Below are 15,035 nucleotides of genomic sequence, written 5' to 3'. Positions count from 1 at the left end.
GGCACCCAGTCCCTCTTCCCTAACTGCGATGCTCCAACCTAGACAGTCCTGCCAGCTCCTGTAACCTCAGGACTCAACTGTGGAGATGAATCCCCCAGTTACTTCATTTTTGCAAATCCAGCAAAAACTCTATTTATCACATTTTCTCCAGCCGTGTGAAATATTATATCCTTGCATGTGGTGCACAGCTATTTTTGCATACTGTGAAGCCCAATTCTGTCCACAGCAGGAATTTGTAAAACACTGCCACATGCACACACGCGCACACGCACTCCTGTACCAGCCGAAAAACAAACACCAGGGGCATATTAAAGGAATAGATCCTTTGTACAGCAAAGGAGAAGGAGTCTCATTGCTGGCTGTACAGAGAGCTCAAGAACAGACCATCGGCTGTGATACACAGGAAGGATTCACTGCACAGAGAGTTCTGCTGCTAAAAGCTACACGAACATAAAAGCAAGCCTAAAGTGAGATGCAGATCACCGCAATCAGAGATGGAAATTAAATCCCCATGCCTGTTTCTGCAGGTTTGTAGAAGATGGCTCTGCATAACATATTCTCCAGTGCTCAAACAGCATCATTCCCACCAATTCCCTTTGGGGACTGCTCTCCAAAGACCCTTTGAAGGGTCTATTTCCTATTTCACAACACTTATTTTTGCAATTTTGCTTTGTAGAGATACATCTCATCACTGGGATGAGCCTAAGCAGCATTTCTTCTTTGTCAGCAACTGGAGGAGAAATGCTCCCCAGCTGCAAGCTTCCTCCTCAGCTTGCTCAGTACCATCTTGTTCTTCTGAAACAAGCAAGTGCGCTTTGGATTTAGGGCACCTGACTTTTTTTTTCTGCTGTTATCTAAGTCTAAATTAGAAAAAGAACAGAGTTAAGAAAAAGTGAAGGGTGGTCTGGCTTCAGCCATAACCATCTCAACATATGCAGGAAATACTCTTCCCTATGTATTACTCTTCCCTACCTCTGGGGAGAGTAATATATTAAGCAATTATATATAATATTGTTTCCTATTTCTGGCATTAACGGGAGCTCATCTCTAGGAGCAGCAAGGGCAAGGCCAGGCTGAACTGGATTTACCCTGAGGAGGACAGTACTGCTGGAGATGAACCAGGAGTGCAGGTCTGTTCCAGCTTTATCCTCTCCTTCTGAATTCCCAATCTGTACCCATTGCAGTACATCAAAGTGGTTAATGATTATCTGGCCACTGCTATTTTAAGCCTACTGGGAGGAGTGCTGAGAAAGGATGGAAAAAAAATTTATCACCAGTGCGTGCTTCTGGTGCTCAGTATATCCAGGGAAAAAATAACCACATTAGGAGCAGCGTCACCCCTGTGGAGTGCTGGTGGCAGCGTTTCACCTGGCCATTTTATTTGTCATTTCTCAGTGCTTGGAGACCATCCACACATTGCTACCACAGCTGCAGCTGCTCACCCACCAGCAGGCAGACACGGGATGTGTTTCTTGGGCCTGGTCTTTTAACTGCAAGTATAGCAAATTTGCCCACCCAAACTGCTTTAAACACAGCAGGGCTGGGGATAACGGTGTAACCAGGCCAGGATGTGGCCTTCTGGGCTGGCCCAGCTCCAGCTGTGCTAACCTATGTCTGCAGCCTGGGTTGCTCCTAAGCACCAGCTCAGCTGGAAACAGCCCAGTTATCAACATCCTGCTACCACAACCATTAAAGCAAACATTTTGAAAGGCAGGGCAAGCTGTGCAGAAAACCAAGATAGCTGATGGTGATCTTAAGACCTGTAGTTTTTCTTCACCAGTGCATTTTCCCTGCTTAGGTGTGTAAAGTAGCATGAACATCACCCACAGGACCAGTGCCCTGGACAGGTCAATGAGAAGATGCTGAAGGAGTTGTCCATATGACAAGGGCTACCATCTCTCTCTGGGTGTGCACATGCAGCTGCTCCTGCTCACCGATCTTCACACATGGATCTGACTGCTAGCATTTATCTGAGTTTGTCTTGTTTGGAAAAGGAAACCAGGAATATTTAATTTCAGGCCTTCAGCTGTGTCTCCTAAATATACTTAAATCTTCACACTGAATTTAAATGCAATGGGAAGTTTTATTATGGCAAATAAATGCCAAATGATTTCTATATTAAGAACATAATTACCGACAAATTAAGTCCGATGGCAAAGAGAAACCCATTTTTGCAGAGCTGGTAAACTTCAATAAACATCTACTAATGATCGCTCTGTCTTCACACACAGTTACAAGAGCTGCCCTTCCATCCTTTGAAATTAAACATGTATGTTACTACCACCAGCTCAAATGCTTCCCATGAGTACCCTCATGAGTGCAAGCACTGTGCCAGTCAGCAACAGACAACAAGGGACTTGAAATAAGTATCTATGGGTATGTGCGTGTGTATGTATATAAATGTGTATATGTATGTTTATGTATATGTATATAATGAAATTCTCCAGTACTGGGGGAGATTGATGCAGAGTGTGAACCCAGAGAAGAACAGACCTAGGTCTTCTGTAGTGTCAGGACAGCACAGGACATGGTTATGTTTGGGGCTCTGTGGCAGGGTGGCATCTCCCCAGGCCCCTCAGCAGAGCTGGGTGCCAATCCCAATCTCCATTTTGGCAGCAATTGGCTGAGAGACTTTTCTTGACTCACCTGGGGGAATCCCCTGACAGGGCAGCATCCTAAAACCTGGATAACCAACACGAAAATCTATGTGAGCAATTATAAAAAGAAATCATCCAGACTCTGCCACCTCTGTGACCAGGACTGTCTCATCCCACAGCGACCCTGCAAGACTGGGCATCCCTGTGGCATGCAGAGGCAGCACTGTCCCATTACAGGCAAGATCTGTGTGCCCTGTGGTGCAACGAGTACCTGCACCCCAGCAGCAAGAGAAAACAAACCTCCTTAAAGGACTGAAGAAAAATCCAGCTCTGGACAATTCTTTGTGTTGCTCAGACGTGGCATGAAGCCTGTGGCTACCTGGTTGCAGTCTATGGTGTGGGCTCTTGGCCTGGCAGCTCCCTGGGGAAGGACCACATCTCTGCAGGGCTCAGCTCGGTAGAGGTGTGGGTTGCCCTCTGGGGCTCCTCATTCCTATGGCAGTATGAGTGAGCAGCCACAGCTGGACACTTCAGGCTGGGGGCTCTGAGATGGGTGTAGGGGCACAGCTCTGCTTTTTCATGGTTTTCTGCAATTTTAATATTAGCTGTTCTGGCAGCCCTGTGAATGGGGTACTTATCTCTGACAGGGCGATGAGAACTCTAGCAAAAAAACGCAGGCATCTCCCTGCCTACAACCTGGGTGCAAGCAGATAGGCATCTCAGCTTTAATGCACCCAGCAAAACCACCATACACCCCTTCAGGACCATCAAGTGATGTATGGAAATGTGGGCACTGGTCAGGAGAGGGATATATCTCACACGGTCCTGAGCTGAAACCCAATGTTTGCTCCAGAGCAAGTCCTGTCTGAAAAGCCATCATGTCTGCAGAGCTCCCAGTTCTCCAAAAACAGCACAAATTGCCTTTCCACCCACGGAGGCTGCTGCTGCAGCACCTGTGAGGAGTGCCGAGGCTGCCACACTGCTCAGGCTCTTTCTGCAGCTCTCTGATGAAAACATGAAAGGTTGCAGCCACAGCTGCGAGGAGGGCAGGGTGGGACCTGCCTTGCAGCCTCCTGCTGGAAAACTCATCCTACTGCTACCACAAGAGACATGACTTCCCAGCTGAGCAGCTGATCCTCACAGCCTTTGGCTTTACCATGGACAAAGGAAATTTTAAGTTATCTCTGTTACTTCCCCTCTGCAGTGTTTTGTGCCTGCCACCACTGCTAAGACAGACAATGACAGGGGTGGCAGCTCAGAATTTGGGAGTGGGATGGAAAAGTGTGCAGGGAGACTCCTTTTTCCAAGCATTACTGTTCCCCTTGGGGACTCTGTCACTGCAAAGCTGAGGGACCACCACCTCATCTGGCTGCTCATCAGGGCAGCAGTGAAGCTTGCCCATGTTTTAAGTCAAACAACGTTTTTTCGGTTCAAGCAGATGACTCAAGAGTCTCAGCTGCGTTGGAGGCAGGCAGAGGGTGAAACTCCTGTGCTCTCATGCCCCACAACAGTGCAGGGATTTGGGGGAGAGGCATATGACTGATCCCATCCCAGGGCTGTGCCCTGGTCAGCAGAGAACAGGAAAGTCCCAAGAGAGCCCTGAGCTGCACTATGACGTTGGTTGCCCTCTTTATCAAATTGCTCTGCTCCTACTCTGACACCTCTGAGCAGGGTGTTCAAATGCAAGACTCCTCACACATCTGTCCATGGGCCCCCGTGGGATCCCCACTGCTTATGAACAGGGATGGATGCCATGTCAGAAAAGCCTGAGAGCAACCTCCGCATCCCACCTTTCCCATAGTGTAAGCAATGGTGCCACAGACTCAGCTGGGCAAGAGCAAGGATGGATTTCCTCTGCACACAGACCAGCTCTCAGCTCCGCCAGGGAGCAGAAAAAATGGCTTCTTTTCCTCCCTTAATTGCTAAAACCTTAAAGGGTTCTGCAGGGTAGGAAGGTGGGTGAGAGAAACGAAGACAAGGAACAAAACTCATGAAGAAAAGAAGAAGGAGGAAGAGGCTTGAGAAGTCCTGGGTGCAGAAAGCCCAGCACATTAGAGAGTGGCGGCTCTGGCTCCCCCAGACAGGAACCTTTGCTGTGGTGACTCATCCTTGGAGCAGTCTGGAGTGGTGGCTGTGCTGCATGGCTTTGCCCTCACTCCTTCCCTGATTTCCAGGGGAAGGTGATTGAACGCAGCTCCACTGAGCTTAATGTGAACTGTCAGGGAGCTGGGGTACATTTACGCAATGCCTTGGTAACAGAAAACAGGAAAGCTGCAGAGGGGACATGACCCTATCCCTTCCCACCATAAAAAGGAAAAAAAGGATTTAATCTAGGCTAGGGCTATTTCAATATTTATCTGACAGTAACTTGCCCATGTGTTTGCCCACAGAATGGCACCATCCAACTGCTCTGGGTGCTTCCCTGCCACCACTGGTAAAGACCAAAAGGAGGTTTTTCAGGAAGGACCAGGTGTCTCATACCTTAACACCAAATTCCTTTAAAGGAAAGTACTTTAAAGAAGCAGAAAGCATGCATTTTTGTGAGAAACAGAGAATCACAGATTATTTTTTGTTCAATGAGCTATGGAGTATTTTAACACCCGGTTTCAGGCCAGTGAAATGTAAGTCCCACTTTGCTGGGAAAGGGAGACAGCATGGAAAAGGGGATTAGTTCTCACCTGGGACAGCCACTGCTGCGGAAATGAGAGGGAAGGACAGTCCCTAAGGGTCCCTTTAACTGAGAGGGAAGGACAGTCCCTAAGGGTCCCTTTAACTGAGAGGAAAGATCAGCTCCATCTCTGTGTGCAGGTCTTGCCAACAGGTGGGCCCTTCTCAGAAGAGATTCCTCTAAACAGGAATCCCGATCCATCAGTTTTCCTCAGAGTAAATCACAACAAATCAGTCCTCAGAGCAAATCCGCTTTCCTCAGCAAACACAGGTCATGCTGCCACCACCGAACCCACGATGAAGAAGCTGGTACTGACCCTGCCCTGTGCCTGTCAGACTGGGCTGCTCTACACTGTGCAATGCAGCACAAGGGCTCTATAACTTCAGAGAGGAGAAAGCACCAGCCCTGACTTCCCACAGGTGTTTTTTATCTAGCTGTTCGTGCCAGTGGTGTCCCTTGCTTTATTTCTCATCAAAATGGAAGCCCTCAGTTTGCAGAGTCCAGGCAGTTTAGCCAGGTCTCTCTGCTGCACCTGTACCCAATCAGTCCCTCACAAAGGGGGACAAAGCAGCACAAAGTGTTGTGGTCCCCTTCGCATGGATAGGAGGAGCTTGCCCAGCTTCCAGAGATGGAAGTGACATGAGGCTGGAGGTGAATTGTCCCCTGCTCTGCCCACTGAACCAAACTTCAAACTTTGCACCTTTAGAGCTCCAACAGCTTGTCATTTCAACATCAGTCTTCTTTTGGGTAGCCAAACTCCATGGAAATTGATTTCCTGAAGTCGGAGAACATCCTTGCTAAGGGATTCAGTATAAACCTATTCAACAGAAACAGGAACTGGTGGCCCAATGCTGGAAAGGCCCACACCACTGTCCACATGCAACACCATCAAAATCCACCTGCAAACGGACCCATTGTCCCATTTTCCTGGCATGGAAAGACAGACACCAGGCTGTCCCGGTTGCACACAGAGGTGTTCACAGAGCCCAGCTACAGCCCAGCTGTACCTCTGTGTGCCCTTGCTTTGGCACCTATCACACAGGCTCTTGGCCAGTCTTGGCTATGCTACCAAAGCATGAGTAGGAAACGTTTGTGAAAACCTGTCCCACTAAAGCAAAGCCAAACCTTACCCGAAATATGGAATAAGAAAGGATTTTCAGGAATTAAATATCTCTGCCCAAGGAGCAGAGAGCTTACAATATATAGATCATACTGGTATTTATTTGCTTTTCTCTCTACAGAAGGATTTCCACAAGAAGAATAACTTCACTTAGGTGTTCTACAGCCCACTTCATTCTAATGTCATTGAACGTGTTTTTGATTAGCTGATTTAAGTAATTCTTACTAAATGTTGCTCAGTTGCAAGGAATCAAAAGGTAAGCATCTCAAATATCACCTGCTGTGCCTCATCAGGTGTGATAATAGCACCGATTAAGTGAAGAGCCTTCAGTGTATAGAAATCACAGCACTGCGCATGTGAAATCAAGATACACAAATATCCCTGAGCACTTGGGTGTTGGAGTGAGTTCAGCTCCAGACTTGTCCTGAATACAGAGTGAAGCTGTTTCAGCATCTTAGAGAAGAAATGTCCTAGTCTGTAGCTCTTGGGCTTTCATCAGAAGTACTGAGGCTTTAAACTTCGGGAGACTTACTGTAGATCCCATTCATTTCATGAGCTAGAACAATCTAGTTACTTCTGAAAGAGAAATCCACTGTTGTTTCACTCTGGCTCTTCTTAATTAAATTTAAAGTATTTCAGACAATACTTAGATTTATCCTGTGTGAGATACAAGAATGAGCTCAATTTTTCTCCCTAGGATGCTGGGATAAATCTTATGCAACACCATGAAGCCAAACAACTCTTCAGCACAAATCAAGTACCTTTATGTTATGGCTTGTTGCCGTAAATTTTCAACCAATTAAAGAGGTTTTTCACTAAGTTTTTTTTTCCCTACAAATGGCTTTTTTACTAGAAAATTCTCAGCTAAACAGAATTCTTCTAAATATACTTTTTTTTTTCATGGGAAAAAAAAGACAGCAATTATTCCTTATTATCTCTAATCCTTAGGGACCTTTACCTTTCCACTTCTTCAGTCCTCATCAGATTCATCAATGTGTATTTTAGAAGTTCAAAGTATAAAGTTAAAGCTTTTAGTGTGCAAGTACCATATAATGCAATTCTTATCTGAGATGTGCTCATAATTCAGCAAATTGAACTTTGCAGCTACTTCCCTGGGAAGCTCTTCATAAAGATACTCAGCTAATGGCCATTTCAGAAAACATTATGCCATCGGCTGCTGAGGAGCAGCCATGGAAAATCCACAGAAAAGGATGCTGGTTTGACTCTCCAGATGATAGATCCCACTTTTAAAGACAGTGAAACAAACAGAGCAATAGGTTTTTTTTTTTCTTTTTTTTCTCTGAGAAAGCTGAAAAACCCTTCAACATTAGAGCTGAGAAAATCTTTACTCTGTAATATTTGCCTCATCTTCCTGCTTTCTTCACAAACAAGAAAATGGCCAGGTGCTGTTGGCAGTCTTACAGCAGTGAGATGCTCCTTCCAAAAGTGCAGCACCTGCACTAAAGAGCTGCTTCGTGCCGGTACCATCAGCTCATCAATGGAGGGGAGTGGAAAATGACAACAGCACAGGATTTGAGGGTTCTCATTTACCATAGTACCCTCAAGTGAGCCCCAGCTATGACTGAGGGCAGGGGAGTGGGGAACTGGGGGAGCCGGGAACACATTCAATACATGGAAGCCAATATTAAGGTGTGAACAGTAGCATAGAGCAAATCTCCAGCACTCAATGGCAGCATTTCCCAGCTGGGAGCAGAGATGAGGATGTGACAGGAGGAACTGTCCCAACCGGTTTGAATGGGAATGGTTATGCAGGAGCTTTTCCTGCTCCATCTGGGCTGGTCAGGACTGGTAGTTCAGAGATGGAAACCCTCCAAAGCCATATCTGTCTCCAAAGCTGTTTGCGTCTCCTGTGGGGCGAGGTAGTTCTCGAATGGGGGCAGCTGTTGGCCTTGGGTGCACCTGGGGTAAAGGCTGCCCCTGGGGCTGGGAACAGCTGGGAAGAGGGCTGAAAGCAGAAGTAAGGTGGGAGACAGCACAACACTCACGGGGCTGCCGCAGGGTTGGGGAGCTGCAATACAAAATAATGAGTGTGGTTTGTTTACTTTTAGCTTCGCTAGCACTGCAGGACTGAGCTGTTTCATTAAGACGTGGCCTGATCTGCTTTTCCTTTCTGCCTCCCAGACTCAAGGATAAGAATATGCAATTACAAAGTTCACTCATGTAGAGCCCTTCAATTACTGGGTAGCTCTGTTATGGCTTTTCTAAACATTACAAGACTCGTGCAATAGGACATGACATCTGAAGTAATTCATTTTTCATCTACCGATTAGCAGAAATTAAAATGGTTCTCAGAACATCCCAATTTATGTGAGATCAAGTTCCTTATTACTACACATTGTCTTAGTAGTGAAGGCATTTCTTTTTAATGTCTCAGGCAACCCTGCAAGCAGAGATACTGAGTAAAAATACATGAAGCAGGCAGCAGAAAGGAGAATAGAGGCCCACAGTGACCATGGGGAGGTGGAGCTTCAGAGCCTTGCCTTCCAATCCTGCCATAAGGTCATTTAAATATTTGGCAAAAAGTCAAAATGCTTGCTGGCAAAACGCGAACTGGAGGCAGAGGCACCTCCATTGGAAATGATACAGCGACAGAGTGAGGCTGAACTGCCTTCACTGGCAGTGAGCTAAAAACCAGACATAAATATAAAGTGTTTCTTCAGGAGGTGCCTGCCAGCAGCAGCAGAGCAGCTGCCTGCAGGATGCACTCATGCAGAGATGATGGATGCCGCTCTGGACCCCAACAAGCCAAACTGCCAGTAACAACTCTCCAATGGGATCTAGGGAAGTACTCATGGGGCTGGGTGGGGAGTGCCTGCAAGGTTGGCAGCTCAAGGTCACCCTGGGGGAAGTCAGGGGGCTGTGAGACGGAAGGGCAAGTGGCAGCATGGAGCAGCCAGAGCAAGTGATGGGATTGAGAGAGAGGATAAAAGCAAGGGGTCTCACACCACTTGGCCGTGACAAGAGTGGTCACAAGCCCTTTTGCTTGCATTTGATTTTCAAGGCATCCCAGGTGCTGGGAAAGCAGGTGAAGTCCCCTGGGGAAAGGCTGGGATTAGGAGGTGGGTGGGCATGCTCTTGCTGACTCTCAGCACCATTTTCCCCCTGACTGCAGGAGCATGGTCCAGAGCTCATGAACTCATAGGCCCACTTAGCTGAAGAGCAGCAAAAATAAACCATGGGAAAAGAGAACAGGCAACTTAATCCCGAAATCCCTTTGCCTCGCGTGACAACTTTTCAGTGAAGAGCAGCTCAATAGGATAGAGCTGAAGGTACCAGTGGCATTGGCCACACTGCCCCCAGGGGAAGCTGCACAACATTAATTACATTTTTTCAATGCTGCCCTGGCCAAAGGCCTCCTGTATGCAAAGTTGCATGAATCCATACACCTCCTGGTGAAAAGCCTTTCTGTGTTTTCCTACTGCAGATGGGGAATCCAGCTTTCCCTTTCCCAGACAGCCTATGAAACAGAGGGGAGAAGGTAGATATAAATGTAAGAATTGCCATAACATCAGTCATATGGGCTATAGAGGCCATTTTCTTTTTTTTTCAGTCTTCCTTTGGCACAAGGAGAAGATCAGGTTTATTGTGTGCATAAAAGTGAAATACACTCACAGAGATGTGTATATATAAACAGTGCCAACGCTTTGAGGTTTCAGCACTGTCAGTATAAAGATATTAAGCATTACACAGGATGATTTATTATCTGACTCTACAATAACCTTTTGAAGATATACTGATTGGCAATTTACATATTAACAAATACATCAACGCTGAGGCAATGTCAGATGCTACGCACGGCTGTGTTCCACTCCGGACGTGGCTGAATTTTAAACAGTGGCCAAATAATTTGTATCCCTCAGCATGAAAGATGCCCTATTGAAATATAAATTATTACCTCTCTGTTGTTGGTCTTTATTGTGCTTTGTCAAATTGGTTCTCCTGCTCACTACACATGGGATTTGCTGTATCAGATACAGAACCTGTTTCTGCCATGCAAGGTTCCTCTTACCACACCTGAATTAGTTTAATTCAGTGAACTATGTCCAGTCAGACTGGGCTGTCACAAGTCTTCCAGCATCCTCCTGTAGCTAGAGGGTAGGCCGTCTTCTGGCAACACATCTCCTCTGTAGCAACTTACAACTCCCTCAGCAAGTTGTGCTTTCACAGAGGAAGGGTCAAGTACCTGTTGCTGAGCTCCAGCGAAGGAGGTTTTATTGTCTTTCTAACCTGCATTCAGCTTTTAGGATGAGATTGTCCTTTGCATCCACCCAGCTGCTCTACTCCGTTTCCTGGTGCATCAAGCCAGGAAAAACATGAAAATACCCAGACTGCTTCCCTGACAGTGACCTGCTGTATTCTGGCAGGATTAGTTACTCCTTCACTACTGTTCATGCTGCAAGCAGCTCAGATGGAAGAGGGTCACTGAAGAGAGAAGAGGAAAGAGGGCTGCTGTTCTCATTGCTTTGCCCTGGGTGTCATGAGTAGAAAGGAGACAGGGTTGGAAGTCCCAAGAGTTGAGTTCTTTTGGTGTGGTGCTCCTGGGCTTTGTTATGCCAGAAAGATTTTAAGAGGTTTTTGAAAGCTCCTGTTGTTTTTTTTTCCTTGCCTTTGCAAAACTGGGGTTGGTAGAGACGAGCACAGAAATTATCACTATCCACACACGTGTGTTACCTGGAAGAAGTCCCACTAACTGTGTAATCAGCTACTCATCTGCTCTTTGGTGTCAAACGCTGAGATGTTGTGTCTGCAGAGCTGAAGTCATTCAAGCGAGACTAAAGAAACTCATTATCCAGCTATCACCCCTCACAGCGAAGCTCCAGGAATGGGAAATACCTGCAGCAGCCGCAGACACTCCTCCTGGGCTGCAGCGTGATGGGAAGCACAACCGTCTGGGACTGCAAGGGGCAGAATGAGCCCCAGCTCTCCCCCCTACAGCTCTGCTGATGACACACTGTTGGATTTGGGGCAATATCCAGGTTGGGATCCTTGCTCTATGTATCAGGGTAATGACTCTTATCCACCACACATGGACAGCTGTAGACTTCATTAACCTGCATGTGTCAAGGGCTTAAACTTCTTGAAAAAAATAAGACTGTTGAAGAGAAAATGATTACATTTAGCTTTTCACCTGTCTGCATGGACATTGACCTTCACTGGTGTGCCTTTGCTGCTCTGACAGTCAGAACATGTCCCAGCCTTGAACACTGGGGCAGCCCACGTCTGCTCTGGAGGAAGGCGCCATCCACAGTCCCATTCACTTGCAGGGGTGTTTAAGTGGAAGGTGTCCTTCAGAGGAACCCTGCCAGTGTTCTGTGAGCCTTTGAGGAAAAAGGAATTATCTTATTACTGCATATTCACCTAGTCGGGGGCTTCTCTTTTTCAGTATGTGTACACACAAACTCTCAGTCTGACTTCTGTGTTCTGGATAAAAGGAATGTGCAGTGGCTGATGATTTGTCAGAACTTCGTTTCCAAAATGAGTACTACCAACTACCATGAAACCCCTGTGAAGTGCCAGGGCTCAGCAGTCCCTCGCTGCAGGGATAGCAGAGCAGGGTCGAGGTACCCTGACAGAGATACACAGCTCTTTCCCAAGCTGCATCTGCCTTCATCTCTTGTATCCACACATTTCCACAGGCAGTAAATAACTCCAAGATTTTTTTTTTTTTGAGAGGCAGCAAGTATGAAATGAAACCAGTGGTGTCTGCCGGCAAGGGTACTTCAGTCACCCTGAGAAACTGGAGGACTTCTGACAGCCCCAGGGCCTGTGGGGTGGAAACACTCCTTCTGTGTCCTCCAGATCCTTTTCTTGTGCTTGGCCACATCCCTGGGCTCTGGTAGCAGCCAGGGAAGCTGAGCGAGATCTCTTGGTGGGACCTGCGTCCTGGGCTTCACTGTTCAGGATCTCCAGCAATTTTGTCCTCCTGCTGCTGGGAGGAGAGCAATATTTTTTTTTTAATTTTTAATGTAATTTAATTTTAATGTAATTTCTTTAATTTCTTTGGAGATACCAGAGATTAAAGTCTGCCTAGTAACAGCACTGATGAGCACAAGCACACAGGGGGGCAGGTCTTGAAATATGCTCTGCTGCACTGCCACGTGTTTCAGGGCTGGCTGTATTACAAACCAAAAGCAGGGTGACTAGGTCCCTCCTGACCAGCTTTTCTGGTTAAATTCATTGCTTAATAGGAAAAAAATAATAATCCAAGCCCACAACTATTAGATCTGCCTATCGTTACAGAGGGGAGCCTCCCTCCTTACCTGATTAGATCTCAAGGAAACAGGGACACAAGCTGAGTGAGCGATTCCCCAAGGTGAGCTGGAAACACGGGCATCTTTGTCACCACGGGAAGGGTTTTATTTGCACAGCCTGCAGGTAACCTGGGCAGGTGAAGGCAAGGCTCAGTGCTTGGGCTGGAGCACAGGAAAGGGAAGGCAGAGGGGAAGCAGTCACCTCGGCGTAATGTGATGAAAGGAAGCGAGGTGTGAAACTGCAAAGGAAACAGAGATGCGGGAGCTGCACTGCGAGGAGTAAACACGGGCTGGCAGCAGCACAGAGCCCTGCCCGCGCTGCCAGCACACTGCCTGCGGTCGATACCGGCCGGCTGTGCAGAAAGAGCCAGGCAGCAGCCTGGGGAGATTTGTTATTTGGTTTTCCCTATGAGGCAGGGATAAACTGCTGCTAGGACCGAATGTGTTAAAGTCATGCCATCTCAAGACTGCCGGCAGATCCAGTCCTGCCTTAACCTGGGTGATGCTTTGGTTATCTGCCTCAGGCCTTAGGATTTTGGGCAGACAGACCTCAGGGGCTGCCTGGTAATCGTCCCAGGGCACAAACCCTTCAGAGCACGGCTGTCTCAGGCTTTCACTGTTCCCAGCTTTGTACAGACGCTTACACATTGTTTTCCAGAAGCAAACCCAGCACTTCCCCTGCCTTAACTATGGAGCAAGCTCAGATACGCATAGGCAGTCATTCAAACGTGCCTGCCTCTGCCAGAACCTTCCCTTTCCTCCCTCTCTGCTCTTTACAACGCCTCTCTGCATGCATGAATTTCTCCTCTTTCATTCCAGACTGTCAGGAGGAGATGGCAACAGAGAGCTGCTTACCCTATGTGATGTCCACTTGCACGGTTGTCTCAGGAGGAAGATCATGTAGTACAGCTGTGAAAGGTGATGGGGCAATACCTTGGGACAGACACAGAGACTGAGGGCTTAAAAGGGAAACAGCATTACCCATCATCAGTGTGGGTGTACTCAGGCTTTTTACACGCTGATATTTGGTTATGGAGATTTGTCACACATAGAAAGCTTCTCTGTCCCCACCAGGCAGCACAGGAAGGATCCTAAAGTGCCCTAGAACACAGAACAGTCCTATTACGGTTTTTAAGTATAAATATTGAAAAAAACTAAAAGAATCCTGGCTAAAGTAGAAAATATTTCCAGGAGCCTAACTTCCAAAAATACAGTCTGGACTTCACCAGCTCAGATCTCTTCCACAAGGACCCCACACCATCTTTGCAGCCTACCTGCAGATGCTGCAGCACTCCACCTCTCCAAAGGGTGTCCCAGGAGGACTTCTGCTCAAACCTTCTCTTTACCTTTGTTATTAAAGACACCTGTGGAAAGCCATTGGGTTCATTTCCACAGTCCTGTGGGGATTAGCAGACACATCTGTGTACTCTCTTTGAGAGTGGAAAGTGAGGCTGGTTTGGACAAGACAGCAGGGTCTCGGGCTACCTGACCAGGAGCAATCTTAGGATCCCCAGGAGTGAAGTCTCCACAGCTTGAATTGTCTCTCAGAGCAGCTGTGAGGAGGTATTTTCTAAGCATCTGTTAAAGCAGAGAGCTGGCTGGACTTGGGCTGATTTTGCTGGCTCTCTGGTGCTGCTGCTGCTATTTGGGTGGCTGTGTCTATGATCAGCTCTGTTGAAAAGCAACCTGGGAATTCCTGAAGTCTTTGGTGGGGCCAGAGAAGATGGAGATTTATAGAAGGGAACCTTTCCTTGAAAGCCATGAGGAAGGAGGCTGAGCTCCCTTTTAGGCAGCAGTGTTACGGCCTTGGTTTGGCTTTAGTGGGTTGTGGTATGTTACTCTGAGCCATGCAAGATTGGTTTACCTGGTACAGTGACAATGTTAGTCTGACCTCCCTCCTAGGGGGAGTTAGGTCACCAGTCTTGTTGGTTCGTGGAGGGCAGGTACCACAGATTTTTCTCAGCCTCCCCTTTCCCGTCTCCTCTGCTTGTCTCTTAGTGGGCACACAGTGCCTGCATGTGCTCCGAGCTCGTTCTCAGCCACGTATTGTAAGTATTTAATAATGAAGTGCAAACTAATTTTATTCCTAGAACACAGCTATTGACACGGGGAAGAAGAAAAGTCCTCTGGCAGCCTGTGATGACCAGAAAACACCTAAAATCACTTCTCATCAAGGAATCTGCCCCTGCCCCAGGCTGAACAGCCCCACAGGACACCTTGAAGACCTAGGGGACAGATTTGTTGGTCCTGGTCCACAATGAATCCAGGTGCAAATGGAACTATGCACTCTGAACTGAGCTGACTGGGATTCCTCCTGCATCCACCTTTACTCTGGATGCTTCTCAGGTAGAGAATTTCTCAAGAGCAGATTAATGGCT

The 15,035-nt window shown here is 47.2% G+C and overlaps 1 protein-coding gene across 1 annotated transcript in view; it reads right to left on the bottom strand.

The window, feature by feature from the left end:
* Positions 1–15,035, bottom strand: part of MARCH4 (membrane associated ring-CH-type finger 4) — a 99,073-nt gene that overhangs the window by 31,475 nt on the left and 52,563 nt on the right. The window lies entirely within an intron of this gene.

Source organism: Corapipo altera, unplaced genomic scaffold (genome assembly GCF_003945725.1).
Source record: "Corapipo altera isolate COAL_440 unplaced genomic scaffold, ASM394572v1 45, whole genome shotgun sequence".
NCBI classification, from domain to species: Eukaryota; Metazoa; Chordata; class Aves; order Passeriformes; family Pipridae; genus Corapipo; species Corapipo altera.
This window is presented reverse-complemented; position numbering and strand designations above follow the sequence as displayed.